We start from the raw sequence: 17,959 nt of genomic DNA, 5'->3' as shown, positions 1-17,959 counted from the left end.
ACTGCCATAGAAACATAGAAGATTGTCAGCAGAAAAAGACCACAGGGTCCATCTAGTCTGCCCTTTTAGTATTTCCCTTCTTATTATCTTAGGATAGATATATGTTTATCCCAGGCAAGTTTATAAATAGAGGTGCATGAACCCTCTGTTGTGCACCTCCATATGCCACCAATTTATAAAAAGCAGTAAAAAGGCTTCTTCTGTCAGATTTTATATGATTTTTCACGAAAAGTAAACAAAAATTAAAATAATAATAATAGTAATAAAAATAATAGTAGTAATAATAATAATAATGATAATTATCATCATCATCATCATAATCATCAAGGTGACATGGTATGATGATTCATCTTTGTATATGGAATATCTCCACACATATGGATCCTTTACAGCAGTATACCAGGCCTACATGTACAGTATTTAAAAAGGTTTGACATGTCTTAAGTCTGATGTTCTGGGGGAAGTGAGTGCTGATCTTTCAGCTCAGCACTCACTTCCCTCTCATTCCCCACTCATTGCATGTGCTATTACGAGTGGGGACGATCCTTAGATTGTTCAGGGGGCCCATTGAAGACCGTGGCAGTCTGCTACCTCTGCTCCTTTTACTCGGAGTGACGCTCTGCAGACCTTAACTGAACGGAATGGTCGGGTCACAGAACGGCTGGTCTCTACCCGGATCATCCCGGCCAATACTTAAGTACCAGCCGGATGATCTTTCGGCCGCAGGGTTCTAATGCGGGTGCATCAGCGTGCGCCCGCCCGCATCATAACCTCCCATAGCACACAGTAAAGCGAGTGCCGCTCGCTTCACTGTGTGAACTGACAGGGTTTCCTACGGCCGCAATTCATTGAATTGCAGTCACAGAAAACTGACATGTCAGTTATTTGCGGCCCCGTGCAGGATCCTGTGCATACGATGTGTATACGCTCCGGCCGGGATCCCATAGAACAATAGGCATTGTTCACCCGTACAAAGTACGTCCGTTGTTGCCGATGGCAACAACGGCCGTACTTTTACGTAGTGTGAACATAGCCTAACACTGAACGATTATCGGCCTGAACAACTGGTAATCGGAATGGCGGAGTAAGACTGATAATCATTCAGTATAATAGGGCCCTTACAGACCAGACCTATACTTATACCCATACGGGGGGGGGGGGGGGGGTAATTCCAGCATGGCTGCTCTTGCTTACAGCAACATGAAAGCAATGTCAGTTTCCCCTTATTGTGGTAGAGGATATAATCAGAGAAACCCACGGTTATTTCTCGACTTATTATTATACAATTATTTTAACAATATATCGGGAACAAGATTTCTACAATGATGACTTTGGTTAAAATTCAAGATCTGTAATTTTTACTACTATTCAGTATAGTATATTGCCATTCTTAGAGATAAAGTTTTAGGTAAAGTTATTTAACTTAGATAAACTTAACATATAATGTTTTAGCATTAGAAAAATTACTATATACTGTAAATAAAGGCATAAAAGTCCAAGCGTAACTACAGCGGTTAAGTAAAAATGAAACACTCCTAGTAGTTCCATTAATCTGAGCATGCTAAAGCTTTACCATTTAATAGACCAAATTGCCAGACAAGCAAAAGGTAATTTGTAGCATAAGCTTTTAATACTGCTGAGATCTTTTTCTTCAGATATTTAAATGAATACTTGATTTACATATTGTAATTATTTCCGCACATCGTACAGTTACAATTACATTATATTTATTGTACGGTATATAGAGCTGCAACCCTATTATGGCTCTCCATAAAGCAGAGCTGCAAAGACAATATCTAGAGATGAGCAAACTGCGAGCATGCTCTGGTTCGCCTGAACCCGCACTTAAAGGGAATCTGTCAGCACCTGGGCTGATCCCGAGGTGCTGACAGTGTAGTGCAGATGTGTGTCCCCCGTTGTGTGTCCCCCCTTTCTTTTTGTCAACTGTGCTCTAGTTTGTCCACAATCCGGCCTGATATGTTGGTAGCAAGAGTCAAAGAGTGGTAGTGGTGAGGCGTTCGTGACGCACTTTGGAATGCCTCACCACTACTGCCTCCTCACTGTTAGGCATAAATATTCATTGTGGTCCAGCCTCCTGCTTCCTGGTTACTCCATCTTCAGGCCCACATGCGCCATTGCTGGCAAGGGCCGCGCCCACTTCCCAGTTTGCACCTACGCCCTGCATCTGTGCGGTCTGTGCACTCTTCTCGGCAGTAACGTGCATGCGCCATAGAGCAGAGGAGTGGCACAGGTGCGCTGAGTGTACCAACTGAGGTCATTGGCTTCAGGCCCTCAGCATGTCTGCGACGCCCCTCTGCTCTGTGGCACTTGCGTGTTACCACCAACAGGAGCGGACCGCACAGATCTAGGGCGCAGGTGCGAACTGGCAAGTGGGCGTGCACCTCGGGACCAGCCTAGGAGCTGACAGATTCCTTTTAATTACCAGTGGCTAAAAAAGTTGGATGCAACCCATATTTTCCAGGACTCACTATGGCTTCATCCAATTTCTTCAGCCATCTGTATTCAATGTAGTGTGAACTAACGCGATCGTGCCCAAGGTTTGCTCATCTCTAGTTATTGTCTGTGCAGTCTTACTGCTCATCTCTAACATTAACCCATCCAGCCTTTTTACCTTGACATTACTACTTCTTACTGACCCATACCAAGGCACTCAAATAAAAAAATACACTAACACCAATTTTTTGTGTAGGGTGAGGGTGGCCACAGCTGTATTTAACAAAGACTGGAAAGCCTCACCCTAATTATTAGTGATGACATTTAAGAACCAAATTAATTCTCAAATGCCAGCCAAAGTGTCCATGATGGGATGCCCCACAAGGTATTTTTATCTCTGGCAAGAAACATTAAACCCCCACCGGCCAACCTAAAAACAACCTGCTCAATGCCATCTTGCAACCCAGATTAGAAGCATTATGTAGTTAAGATTTATGTGTAAGCAAGCAATAATCTATGATTGTCTCTCTCAACCTGATGGACTATAACATTCCCAGAGGATCTAACCGTTCTAGACACCAGTGTGTTGATAAGTCTCCTTCTCAGACAATACTATAATCAGGTCTTGGAAAAGGCTTTTAGAGCCACCTCCTCCTCCTTTGGTAACTGAACCAGACACTCATTTGAGTTTAAGCTGGAAATAGGGAGGCTAATGTCCTGGCCATATTGATTGGTCTTTCATCTGCATCATATTTTAACCTTATACTGTTAGATAGCAAAACTACATCATGTGTGCATAAGCTAAAAAAGCTACGGTTTATACTCATCAGTGCACACTGTTTGGAGAAACATTCACAAATGCTATAGCATGGGGAAAGAGATGGGCCTACAAGCATCTTTCTGAACTCTGACCTTTCTTAAAACCCTTAACCACCTGCTCCAAACCTAAGTGTTTAACATGAAGGATACTTCAGACAGATTTTTCTGTGCTGAAGAGACAAACCTTGGGCTCAATAAACTGTACATTTGCTATTGAAGAGGAAAGGCATCAAAATAAATTGCAACCATTCCTCCCAGTGCATATTATGACTGGGGGTGGCAGGTGCTACCGAGTTTTTTTGGAGCCACATCAAATGTTCTCCAGCAGATCCCATACATAGGATGGGTAGGTCTGGTCTTCCAGGTCTATTTAAGGTTGTACCTTCCTGAAATGATGTCACTGAACGCAAGACGATCGATCAGCCACATCATTCTGAAGACCTGGAACATGCTTGGCCTGAACTACAATAATAAATGACAATCATGGGAAAACTCCAGGGCCAAAACCAGTAAGGGGCTTTTTTGTCCTCCATAAAATACAGGATTTATAAAGTGTAAATGTTAATATGGGAAGAGACAATGAGCAACATATTTATTGCTACAGGCACCTCATTTTATGCCCACTAAAGTGTAGATTGGTGCTTGCTACAAAGCCTATTACATGGCTTGTTGACTGTGTGCCCAGGGATGCTTAAAAATCTTTAGATTGTTCTTGCAGCCCTTTGCTTTAATCAGCCATTGGCCACACATTTCCTATTTTCCTTTTTTCGACAGGTGTAAAGTGAGCGATCAACCGACTAGTATGCATTTGTTCCTTCGTTTGCTACTCCATGAATCTATTATATGGGCCTGTTTTGGCAGATTATAGTCCTGTGTAATAAAGCCTTTATCCCCTGTCCTGTGCATATGGGGTAGGTTATTTGCACCAGGAATACCCCTTTAAACCAACCCATCATATAAATGTCAGAAATCAGGACAACATAAAAAAGAAAATTGGTGGTCACATGGTGGTACGTGTAACAGTAGTGGATTTATCATACTGATATCCTAGAGCATTGTGTGGCTTTGCTTATTACAAATGAGTATGTTGTATTTCTAGCATATAAAAGAAAATCAATGCAGTTGTCTAGACGTCATAGAAGACAAACCAAGTAAAAGCTCTTTCTTTTTGAAAGGTCCTAATAATAAACAATTGATGGATAATAATGGTTATTTAATGGTTAATAGCCATTTATTATTGCACATAGTGGTGTACTGGAGAGCCTGTTAAATCTCAATTAATAACCAATGCTTGTGTATAATGGTTTGGAATCTTAAACAAGGATGTACACTTGATGGCTTTCAGTGTATCCAGGTCTCCTGCTGCCTGAGATATAAAGAACTTATAGTAATGGCATATGCAGATGTTGTAATAAGGCAAGATATATTCACCATGTAATGCCTTCTGACATCTAAATGTCTTATTGTTGTACACAGCTCAGATTTGCTGTACAGTCATGGTATGATGTTTTCTTACCTGTATGTGTTGATCACAAATGACTGACACACTATGCAAATATATAGTCTCTGTAGACGATGTCAGTAAAGACCATGCAAATCCAGGCACTAAAAATGGGTTGTCATGCAAATTCTGTGTACAGAGCGCTAAAACGAAACCATCACAATGTCATATATCAAACTGCAAAAGGAGCTAGACATATGGTATCTTAGACCTCCTGACATGTTCATGGCTGAATAAGAATATCTTAAAGGGATTTTCCAGGATTAAAAAAGCACAGCTACTTTCTTGCAAAAACAGTGCCCCCCTGTCCCCAGGTTGTGTGTGGTATTACAATTCGGTTTCATTCACTTCAATGGAACTGAGCTACAATCCACACCCAGACTGAGGACAAGAGGGAAGCCTGGACAACCCCTTTAAATATAGCAGGGCTTTATAAAATAAACCTCTTGCAGAATATACAGAGTCTCTAGTTCACTAATCACATATGCTATGGTCTAAAATGAAAATATAATTTTTTTTGTAAGGATTGGGGAAAAAAATTGTCAAAAAAATTTGACAACTGTTTTTGGGTTATATTTTTACTGTCTTCTCTATGGGATATATATGGCATACTATTCTGTATTATTCTTACAGGGATACAGAATTTATATATTTTTCTGTTTTTCCTACATTTGCACAATAAAAACACTTAGAACATAATTTTGTTTTTGTTTTTCTGTATTCTCAGTCATAACTTATTTTTTCATCAACAAACCTGTGTGAGTGCTTGCTTATTTTGCGGGATATGCTGTCGTTTTATTGGTACCATAGGGTACATGAGACTTTTTGTTTACTTTTTATTTCTGATTTTGGGAAGAATTAATGAAAAACCGCAACTCTGGCACAGTTTTTCCATCTATTTGTTCACCATGTGTGATAAATATCATATAGTACTTTTATAGTACTAGTTGTTAATGTGACAATAACAATTATATATGCTTTTTAACTTTTTCTAATACTTTTTCAAGTGGTAAAGCATTTTGTGATCAAAAAGTAATATTACATGATTGTTTCTCATTTATCCTTTTAAATGCATGTAGCTGTATCTTTGTAATTCCCTGTAGACCCTTATGACTAGACACACAGGGGGAGATTCATCAAACAGGTGTAAAGTTGAACTGTCTTAGTTGCCCCTAGAAACCAATCACATTCCACTTTTCATTCCAATCTGATTGGTTGCTAGGGGCAACTAAGAAGATTCTACTTTACAACAGTTTAATAAATCTCCCCCCAAGTTTCACTTTTTTACTTTGCATAGGGATATATATATATATATATATATATATATATATATATATATACTGTGTATATATATATATATATCTTGCATGCATCCCCTTCCTCCGCTCTCCGCTTAAAGAATTGTCATGTCAATTCTTTGAGCCAAGAACGTCAGAAGCGGACAAACTGAGGCAGGTGGGATTCAGCGGCGGGGAGCTCCACTGTGGAATTCTGCCTGTTTTAGGCTATGTTCACACTGCGTATGAATCCATCCGTAGATCGTACGCCGCCAGGTCGTTTACTTGGAAATCTTCGCTCAGCCCCGTAAACCACACAGAACCTTTTGGATCTAAAAATCCAATTCCAGTTCAGTTTGGCTGAAATAAGTACTCCGTACGGGACCGCATGGAAATCCACGGCCGTGAGTTTCAACATTTCTGTCCTCAAACAATGGTCTTGTTCATTTTTCACGGTGCCGTATTCGATCCGGCCGTAAGCTCATACGTAGTGTGCACTGTGCGGGCGTATATCGTATACTTTCAAGCGAATGCATCAACCTCAAAACTACGTGCGTAAATTCGCGGTTCGCATTACGGACGGATTCATACGCAGTGTGAACATAGCCTAACTCAGTGTGAACATACCCTTACTGTAGGATACTGTCTGATTCTATAGATTTTAGGGAACTTTTCTTCTGTAGTCAGGAGAGAAATGTGAAAGAGTGCTTAGCCAAGCGTTCCTCCTCACTTGCTCTAGTCATTGGAGGAGTCTCAACACCCAGATCCTGACTAATTAAAACTTTTCACATGCCAAATGTTTCTTTTAAATGATACATCAGTCCCGAATTCCAAATTCATTGAACTTTTCATTAATTGCACAGCTGTATTGAAAATCTAAGCCAATTGGCTCTAACATATGTACGTTATATTCCATAAAATGGGGCAAATACCACCATTGTGCAACTCTGCACCTTTTTCAGTTCCACTTCTGGTTTTGAGTACAAATACTGACCACAATGGGCTCCAAAATAAGGATCAAATACCAACCACAATACTACATGTAAAACCTTCTTAAGAGTATAGGGTAGACCGCCGCAGAAGGCTAATATAAAGCCTAGGACCTGCCCTGCTCTCCACTAAATATGGGCACTAGACAATGCTGCTTTCTTCTGCCCTCCTGCTGATACAAGAGAATGCTGCTCGCTCATTTGTGCTTGTTACCTGTGCCAAAAATGTCAAGCTCTTCCCTGATCTGTTTTTCCCCTCAGGATTAGGGTTTTTATTGTGTTTACTACTTGAGCTTAGCGCTAGACAATTTGTTATTCTGTGTTTTGACATGGTATTTTAGGATAATGGATTTAATCAGAATGCTAATTGACCCTGATTCAAGACCACAGCGACATTAAACCTCGCCACAATCTGGGCAGATTACTCAATGAGGAAATTATAAAACAGTTTTGATTTGTTATTGAAATCATAGAAAATTGCTTTAAAGGTGAATGGCTGTAGAATTAGAGCAAAAAAAGAAAGAAAAGGAGGAGGACAGGCATCTGAGCAATCTAGACATTTTTATTTTTTCAAGTTTCACACTCAGTCCAGATGTTGAATTTTTTTAAGGAGAAAGATCTCCATAGATAATTAACTACAATTAGTGCTAGATAAATAAAACTGCTGTGGTGTACATTGTGGTGTGGTGTACATAAGAAATGCAGTTTCATACATTAGACAACATCAAAAAATATTTTCCAATATTTTAGGCTAGGGCTACACAGTGACTTTTCGGCAGTGCTGTCCGATTGATTTGAAAGAGTCACTGTTATTATAAATAATTTCTGTCATTAGGGCCAAAAAACAGCAACCGTAGTATAATCATAATTGAAAGTTTCATTTACATCCAACAGAGGTGCGAGGTTGCAATGGACATTGTGTCGATATGGTTCCCAGAATGTATAGAGCTACTGTGCAGCTTTCGGGAAGTACCAGCCAAAGCTGCAGCAGTAGCCTTAGTAAGGAGAAAAAGTACTTTAATTCTGCCACGCGAGGCAGACAGAGGGGCGGCAACTAGTCATATGGGTGGGGATGCACCTGTGACTAGTCACCGCTCTCTCCCTGCACACAGTGCAAGGATGATTGACAAGCAGAGAGGCCCGTTAGTGGCCTCTCTGCCTTGGAACCATATAAGCACAATCGTGCTAATTGGTTCCCTTTAGGCATAGTTAATTAGTAAACAGTGCTCCCTTTAGTATACAGTACAAAGCCCTGTGGCAAATGGGGACCCAAGGTAGGGACAGGAGGATGGGGGGCACAAAACTGAGGCAAATAGAAAAAACTGAGGTATAATCCAGCCCGGATTATGTTCCATGTTATGTGACCCCCCTCCCCTCCTGCCTATGAGCGCTGATCTCACAGAACAGTGCTTGTTTTCAGCACTGCATGGGGCCATGTAAAAGGGCCCAAAGTCACTAAAAATAAAGGTACTTGGTTGAAAAGCATATAGTTTTATATGAGGGTGGTTGTTGTGGCTGTTTGAGGGATACGCTAAAGATACTGTACATCCTTGGTGTGTGTGATTGGCAGAATGCTACTATCTGATGTTATCCATTGGAAAGTGTCCTCTCTTGGTCTCTTTCCACCTTTTGATGACACCCTCAGTGCCTAGTATATGCTAGATGTTATAAAGAGCACAGTGCAAAACGCAATGCAGGTGGTCAGCTATGGAGCAGCAGGAAGGCAGAAACCCCCAAATCTAAGATCTTTGAATTGGTGGAAAGCATGGTTAAAAGATTTTCTTTTCTGTATTTATGAAAAAAAAGCTAGTTATAGATAATGCTGTCAGGTTATTCTAGCTAAGAAATAAAGCATCATCTCGCAATATGAAAATAAGGACAATTTATAAAATGTAAGCTATATGGTTTCGACTTTATGAACGTTAAATGGCTCTAGCTGTACTGATCAAAGTACTTTATGAGGATAACCTCCTTACTGTGCAGTTAAATCTCGCCTTACTGCTGAGGCTTTTATCAGTCTCCTACAGTTTTGTGGTATTCAGCGAGCAGAGGATGCCACTGGCAACAGTGACGTAGATCTTCAGCATTATTTTAGGAAATCCATTCTCTGTTCTGTGTAACAGGCAAGATGCAGTTCCTTCATGATTCACATATCAGAATGGGGAAAAAGCACACAAAACACAGGCATCCACATAGCACATAATGACTCCATATTGATGGTTGAGAATAACACAATAACAGGGCTTCGTCTAAAGGTCTGTGTACGGCTATTTCCTGTTCAGTATCACAATGAAATTATGATTTCATCGTAGAAAACAAAGTGTTCTATACACACCAGACAAAAGTAAAGGAAGCCCATCATTGTTCTAAGCTATATCTCCACTTTATTGTCACAAATCGATTGGATTTTAATATTGAGGTGAAATGTGACAGCCTTTACTGAACATGTATCCCTATCATAAGCAGGCATTCTGGAAGTCTCCATATTTGTATTGTATGATTTTCCTTATATCTGATGGTATAAACAGTAAACACGACACCATGTTATTTGCAGTGCCAGGGCAAAATGTTCGATCTTTCAAAGGAAACATCTAGTGACATTTTGCAATTATAACAATGAGCTACAAACAATATTCTTTTTCCGTTGTGACCATCCATTTCTACAGATTGCTTGTTAGTGGGTGGCATTGGCGGACATGCATTCCTGCAGATGATGACATTAATGGACCCAAACTGTCAGTGACAGCCCGAGGATAAAGAATCAAAGAAGTTGGCTGGAGCTGAGTAATTCATTTGCAAGCTGCTCTGAAATATGAGCAGAAAATTCACTAGTCTTACTGCTAAAGGATTAACTGGTTAACTATTGCTTCCAATATAACACAGCATGGCCTTCTTAACCAGTATTTGCATGTTATTATTCATTTCAGGACAATGGACAGAGCCATGCAAATCATATATATTTTCACTTCTGTGGCTTACTTGTAGAATCTATGGTTTATTATACCACTGTAGGCTAAAATTAGTTTGCTGGGATGGGATGTATACAGCTGTTTTTGGCTTATTTGTTTTCTTCATTGTATGAAAGAAATCCCACCTATATGGTGATGCCTTAGGTTAAATGCAGTAAAGGGCTGAACCCCTTGATAAACCTGGATGAAAAGGCTAATGTTATTTCTAGATCTGAGTTGATACCTATTCTTTCAGCTACTGGATCTGGATGCATCATTTACTGTAGAAAGAGAGGCATTGCTTTCCATTTTGCTTATGGACAGGTGAACACCCCCCATTTTGGGATTGAAGACCTGCAAATAATAGCACATACAAATGTGACATTTCTTAGCTTAGCTCTAAATTCAGCAGATCCTGAGATGCATAGTATAAGGGCCCTATTACTTGGGGGTGAATATTGAGCAAACGGGCCACTATTGCCTTGTGTAATATACCCACTGATCAGCCAAATAACAAGTAAAATCTCCCTTGATTCTAATGGAGCAGCGTCATAGAGGGGTGGGGGTTTCCTCCCACTGGGGACAGGACGGCCTCCAGTTCTTCACTCCTGGCTGGTGCCCGTAAATAGAATGGCGCCATACACGGGATCCGGTTCGTGGTTTAAAAAAAAGACCGCGGCACCGGCTTCCCCGCACCGGAGACATTCTATCCATGGGCAAAACTTTAAGCAAATGTACTAGGGGCTGTTGATTGGTCAGTGTGCCCATAGTAATCCCTGCTCACTGCAGACACAAGCAGTGACACTGGAAAAAGGTGGCCTGGTCTTTTATATCATGTGGAATGACAATGTACTTTCCTTACCTGAGGATGAAATGGCACAAAGCACCTTGGAAGGAAAACAAGCTAACAGAGGCAGTGCGATGCACTAGGTAAAGTTCTGCTGTAAAACCTTGGGCCCTTGCATGCGTATGGATATGCTTGAAAAAGGCCTGTGATATATTCGATGCGCCGAAACGCGTTGCATATCCAATAAATATTTTTCGGAGTCACGTTTATGTACCAATTGTGACTAATGGTACCCCTTCCGGGGAACGTCCATCTGTGCTCTCCCTCCCACTGGGTCTTCACGGTCCTGTTGTTTCCTTGTGGTTCACTTTCCTGTATGCCTCTACCCACCGCTGGCGGCAATAACCCGTGGAGAAGCTGCGATACGTTATCTGGGTTGTTATATCTGCCTACAGTAGAGTTGTGCCTATCCTTTGCACAACTCCACCAGGTGAGTGCGTTCATTGTGCTTGCACTTGCATTGCACTCCAACCACCTTACTTTATTGCACCAGGAGGCGCCCTTCTTTCTGCTTTATCATCCACCTACATAATCATTGTGCAGACCAAGAACACAGCTTCATGGCAGTGGTAGTTGCTAGCAGCAATGGTCTCATTCAGCAAGGTAATGCACCCTACTACACTGCAAAAATTAATCAGGAATAGTGCAAGGAACATAACAAAGAAGTCAAAATACAAAAATTGCTAAGTAGTACTGTGCCAAATGTGTATAACACATAAAAAGCACACGGAACAGAAGGTTCTTATGTCTGTGTGTTTTTATATAGGTTATGAATACTATTATAATAATGATGAGTATGAGTAATTGTATGTCATGTATTTTGGCATTGTTACATAATTGAAAAGATTTATTTTAGGCTGCAGCTACAACTTCAGGCTGTAATATGATGGGTTATGGACTGATATGCTTGACTGGTTTGACCACTTGATGAGTATCTCACCTGGATGTGCTGAAGGTCTTCCTGTGTGTGTCTGCACTACTGCATTCATCAGAGTATACCATATGCAAATGCATTATATGGACATCGTTAGGGCCACCGCTGTTATTAGAAGTATATGGTGACAACAGGAAACACATAGATGTCCCTGCTGCCAACCTTTGCCCCACAGGAAATAATAATTCATCAATCAATCAATGAAAACAACAACATGTAAAAAATAAATAGGACAAACATTTAAAGGGGAACCTGTCACATTTAAAATTCAGTCCAGTCTGTAGGCAGAATTTAATAAAAGAGGAGCTGAGCAGACTGAAATACAGTTTTGTTGGAAATCCTCCAGGATAACTTGGGATTTATTCATGTAAATCTTTGCTCATTCTGGACTAAATAGTCATCTGGGAGGTCCTACTAAATGATTGTTAGATAGTTGTCAATCAACCAAAATGAGCAGGGATTTACATGAATAAATTACAAGTTATCCTGGAACTTGTACTGCAAAACAATATATTAATCGGATCAGTTCATCCTGCTCTAAGCTATGATTCCTGCAAATTGGACTGCATTTTCAATGTAACAGGTTCCCTTTAACAAACAAACAAAAATAAGCTCCACATTACTCCAAACTTGCATTTTTGGCAACTTACCTGACCTCGGCAGCTGAGGGCATGTCAGGAAGCCCGGCCTCAGTGATGCTCAGGCTGGTCAGCCAATTGTGAGGCCTGGTGCTCCTGCAGTGAATCAATGGAGAAAGATTGAAACAGGCAGGGCCAGGACAAAGGGAAGGCCAGGGTAGGTGATGGCCTAGGGTGCCATCTCATGCTGAACTACAGGGGGTGCAATTTTCACCTCCAACACTGTGGCAGCAGGCCCCTGCTCTCTTCCTCTCTTCTGCTTGGCTCCGAAGCTGAAGATAAACTTCTGACCAATGTCACATGATATCCAGAGCCAAGCAGGAGAGGGGAGAAGTGCAGGGACAACTGTAGTGACAGATGCCCTAACCCCCGCCCCCCTCCTGACAGAGACAGATGAGGCGTATTATTCTTTGCTCAGAGACTGTTTTATCCTCCACTACTACAGCTGTGTGGGTGAGTATATGTATATGTATGTATGTACTGTATGTATGTGTCAGATTCTTGCGGCGCCGCTGGGGATCCCAGCTGGAGTGTATACTATGGGGGAAAGTTATCAAGCAAAAAAGTTGTATTTGTTGGTGTAAAACGGGCAGATGCGACTTAATTTATTCGCAAATGGCCGTTTTGCTGAAAAAATATTTGCATCTAGCCATTTTACGCCACCTTCGCCCGTGGGACAGGGAGGGGGTGTGGAGGGGGCGGGCCAAGGGGTCCGGACTCTGGGTCCGCTGCATTTATCATTTTTTGCAACAAAAATGGTACTGAAACCTACGCCAGCTCTAAGCTGGCGTAGGTTTCAACATTTTCGGATGGAGAGGCTCAGTGAAATCAGGATTTATGTAGAGGCAATGCGCCTCTACATAAATCCCCTGAACTTCGGAGCTGCAGAGACATTTTATGCCAGTCATAAAAAACGCCGGACTTAATAATTGTCCCCCAATGTGTATACACTCCAGTCAGGATTCCTTAGAAGGCAGCACTATGTAAGTTCCATAGTAATCACGGCTATTGTTACAACTGCCGTGATTATTACGAAACTTATGTAGTGTGAACATAGCCTTAGCATGTTATCATTTTTACCAGGAAAGAACAGATTTACCTTTAATGCATTAATAGTGAATACATACTCATATAATCAATGTGCTCCACTTCACTACATTATATGGAAATAAGACAGCATCTATTTTATTACCAAAAGTAATAGTACATCTATAATCTCTACATATACAGTCCAAATAATATCATGATTTTAATTATATGTGGATGAAAAAATAGCATTTATATACTTTTCTGATTTTGGGACAGCATTGTAGCTCAGCACATAACTTGTGACAACACGTTGTAGTTGACAAAACATAATCCCCTATTGGTGCACTGTTCATGGTCCAGTGTCTGGTTTCTTTAGGCCAGCATACTATGGTTCCATCCCAAATGCAACTTTTCAGCAGAGGAGGCGAGAGTCCTTCATGATCCTGCAACAGTTATGGGGTCACTGTTTTGATTCAACAATAGGTGATTAGGTTTTATGATTTGTAACATGTTACAGAGTGTTAATTGTTATTGTTACATTTGTGGATATAAAAAAAGATTAAGCAAAGTTTATTGTGTGTTCGTGGTGTACATACTAAGTAACGCAGACAAGGAAAGGTTTTATAGCTTTGTTCATCAGCTAAAGTATTCTCAAATCTGTCCATTGGGTTAAGAGCGAAACATTGACTTGGCTACGCTACAGTACTTCAGGACATATACATTGTTTTAAATTCTATTTTATATTGATTTCATATTATGTTTAGGGTTAGGTTTTTCACATCCATTTAATGCCATTGAATTAGTTGTTCTGGTAATAATTTAGATCCATCATGGTAAAGTGATCTGCTGACTATACTTGTAGAGAGCTTTAAAGCAAACAGGGTGCACATGCTGTCTGTCCAGCCCAGGGCTCGTGCTATCCCATATTTATATATATCATTAAGGGATTTGCCTTCATGCTGTAGGAAGTCACCAAACTTGTGATGATACCCTTGAGTGAAGTCAAGAGTAATGCTAAAACTGCCATGTGGTGTGACTACCAATGTCGTTTCGTAATTGCTCAAAACTATTTGGAATTATTTTGTTGCTTCCAGCCTTCTATCACACAGGCTAGTATTTTCCCCTGCTTGATAAAAGCTCAGTCCAACAGTGATTATGATTTAGCAGTGGGGGCCAACAGTATGTCATTGTGCAAGATCTGAAAGAGCAGTTCAGTTACCTCAGCAGACTGTGCACAGACTAGGACAAACAAAATTGGAGGTCACATCTTGAACACCTCCAGTAATTCATTCTTGGCTTGGAACAATAAACGCACTTTGGCTATGCATAAGACTGTCCTTATTTGTGCAGGATAGAAAATATACATTTTGAACTTTGGAAAGCTTTACTGTATTTTTTCATGATTTTGTTCACAATTACTATTTTTTAAAACAACGAATCTCAGATATCAGAAATCACAGCTTGTAAGGTTAGAAACAAACATAAAAACTTTAAGGCAAAACCCACATGATCCATCTAGTCTGCTCTTATGCGATTTTCTTTTTTATTTATGGATATATGTATGATCAACTCATACATGTTTAAATTCAGTTAGGCCCCCTTCACATATATCCAGCAGTCCAGAGATTCCCTCCAGCGCAGTAGCAAAGTGACAGAGGGAAACTTATGTTTAAACTGATTCCTTTCATTTGAATGGGACAGTTCAAACTATCTGGCATTTAAATCTGGAAGCCGGATCACGAGATGCGAAAGATGAAAAAACACATCTTGCACTGTTCTTCCGTTTGACGTTTTAAGCAACTGATGGTTAATTAAAAAAAGAATAGGTTCCCTGATGACAACTGATGCATTTTTGTGCCATTGGTTGGAGCATCAGTTTCTGGAAAAAGAAGGATGCTGGGCTGACTGATACATGTGAACCCGACGTTACGTTTTTTTTTTTTTGAGTCACTGCTACAGCGCACAGCATCAGTCTATACCCAAACACCAGTCCGTCATGAAGCAATGAAGGTGGGCCCACTGGCCCCCAGTGTGACAAAACCTCCTCACCTCTTTGGCATAGCTCCATTAGAGTCAATGGATTTGCATCACAGAGGGAAGGGGAGATCGTCACACTGGGTGGGGGCGGTAGGCCCACCTTCAGTCCTTTATTCTGGATTGGTGCTCCAGTGCTTCATGCCGAGCTAGAGCTCGCCAATAGGCCAGTGCCATGTGCGGGAACAGAGCAACGGTTCAAAAAACGACTGCAGCACCAGCATCCCCGTGCTGGCACTGGCTTCTTGTAAAAACCCAAAGTGATTTACCTAGTTGTACCTTCACTTTAAATTACAGTAAACAAATAAACAAGCAATATGTTACCCAACTGTTAAGTCTTTCAAAGTTACAGTGCTAATATTCCAGTAAACCTCACTGATGTGTCCTGCCCCTCCTTTTTTTGCAGTGATGACATGCTGCACATACATGTGATTATTGCAATCAATTACTGGCCTCAGTAGATTTGTGCCATACATAATGAGGTCAGTGATTCAATGCAACAGAGACATGGATGTAATGTGACATCATCGCTGATGGGAAAAATTAAAAACAATAACAGCAGAGATCACCAAAGCATTAGTGTCAGTGTAATGGGATTTATTAAGTAAACATTGATTTTTAATGTATAACATTTAATGCAGTTTGTATTATTTCTAAATTCTATTTTCAAGTTATCAGACAACCCTCTTAAGGGCTGATGCACGTGGCGATAATATGATGTCATGTAACGTCTGAGCTATAGCTGTCTATGAAGTCATAGCAGGTCATAGCACATTATTACATTGAAATTACAGCAGTATTTACCTTGAAATTCTGGTATGTGAACATAGTTTAAGGGTATTTTACCCCCTGAAAGCAGTGTGTAGTATGTAACTGTAGGGACACTGTGTCCGGGCAAAAAGTAAGAGATACCCTGGGTCCAAACTCCGTACCTCCGCTGATCTCCGTATCGGGCCCAAGCTTCTCTGTTATGAATAGAGCTGCGGGTACGGCTCATGACTGTGAATGTAAATTTGCTTTATATCACATCTACTGTTTAAGTTTTTAAGTTACTGCTTGGGTTAATAATAATAATAAAAATAATAATAAATTTATTTGTATAGCGCCAACAGATTCTAAGAACTATTACTAGGTATGAGATACTTCTGTAGAGTGTCCTAATGTAGATAGTCTTGTTAGTAATAGCTGCCTCATATCATATTTGCTGGATCCAGCTGATCCAGCTGTTGTATGAAAGGATGACTTTGCTTCTTTTATCTTATTGAGCAATTCAATAAATTTCTTTGACTTTACAATGAACTCTTTTTGTCAGTACAATGGACATGGGCTATAAAAATTTACCTTCCATATATCTATAAAATAGGTCTGCACATAATGGATTGCCAGTTCCATGTAGACAACTTTAATTTTTCTTTCTCAGAAAGTTTGCAAGAATCCTGTAAGAAGAGCTATTACTCGGTATGAGATACTTCTGTAGAGTCTCCTAATGTAGACAGTCTTGTTAGTAATAGCTGCCTCATATCATATTTGCTGGATCCAGCTGTCACATTAGTCACTGGTGTTTCCTAATGCGTCTGAGTGATATATAATTTCACTTAAAGGGGAGGAAAGGAGATCTAAATAATTTATGTGCACTGAAAAGGTCTTTGGGATAGATATGTTCTATGCTTTATATTTTTAGTGAAGAAGAAACAGAAGCCACTTCCTAATACTGTGATCTTTATAGTTTACAAATAAAAAAAAACTAGAACAAAATGTAAAAATAAATATTTTCGGGATATATATTTTTTTTTACTTCAGACAAACGTCTCGGTCACTGGGAAGGTTTTTTTTTTTTTCTCTTTCCTTCTCTTTTCTGGAGTGAATGACAACTAAAATAATTGCCTGGAATGTTAGAGGACTAACGATAGGTATAAAAGGGTAGGAATAATGAGTTACATCAAAAGATATCTGCCTTGTGTGGTGGGGTTGCTGAAGACGCATCTGGTTCCAGAGACAGCAGATAAAAGTTCAAAGGTCTGGTGGTCACAACAGTATCATACTTACTATACAAATTATTCCCGTGGGGTTTCAGTTTTAGTGCATAAGAAGGTAAACTGGGAGGTGTTTGAACAAAGGATCGATAAAGAAGGTCGTTTTTTGTTTTTTTTATTGTAAAATTGAAGGGTTAACTTGCATTTTGGCCTTCATGTACATTCCCCCTCCCTTTAAATCCACTGCATTAGAACACTTGTTCCGCTTTATGAAAGAGAAACAGCTACTTTTAGGTGACCTGAACGCAGTTGTGTGTGAGAGTATAGATCGGTTGCAGGTTATTGAGCCAGTAAAAGCGGTGAGTAAGTCCCCCCTACAGGATATTATGAAAGAACTTGGTTTGTTTGATATATGGAGGGAGAAGAATCCTAGTACAAAAGAATTTTCTTGTTGGAACAGGACTAGTAAAACCTTTTCTAGGATAGATTTAGCTTTGTCTGATCATTCTCCACTAA

The 17,959-nt window shown here is 40.2% G+C and overlaps 1 long non-coding RNA gene across 2 annotated transcripts in view; it reads left to right on the top strand.

The window, feature by feature from the left end:
* LOC138783261 (uncharacterized) overlaps positions 1–17,959 on the top strand; it is an 86,186-nt gene that overhangs the window by 1,448 nt on the left and 66,779 nt on the right. The gene's annotated exons all lie outside the window — the stretch shown is intronic.

The sequence above is a fragment of the Dendropsophus ebraccatus genome, chromosome 2, assembly GCF_027789765.1.
Source record: "Dendropsophus ebraccatus isolate aDenEbr1 chromosome 2, aDenEbr1.pat, whole genome shotgun sequence".
NCBI classification, from domain to species: domain Eukaryota; kingdom Metazoa; phylum Chordata; class Amphibia; order Anura; family Hylidae; genus Dendropsophus; species Dendropsophus ebraccatus.
Note: the sequence above shows the minus strand (reverse complement) of the source record. Positions and strands in the feature narration are given on the sequence as shown.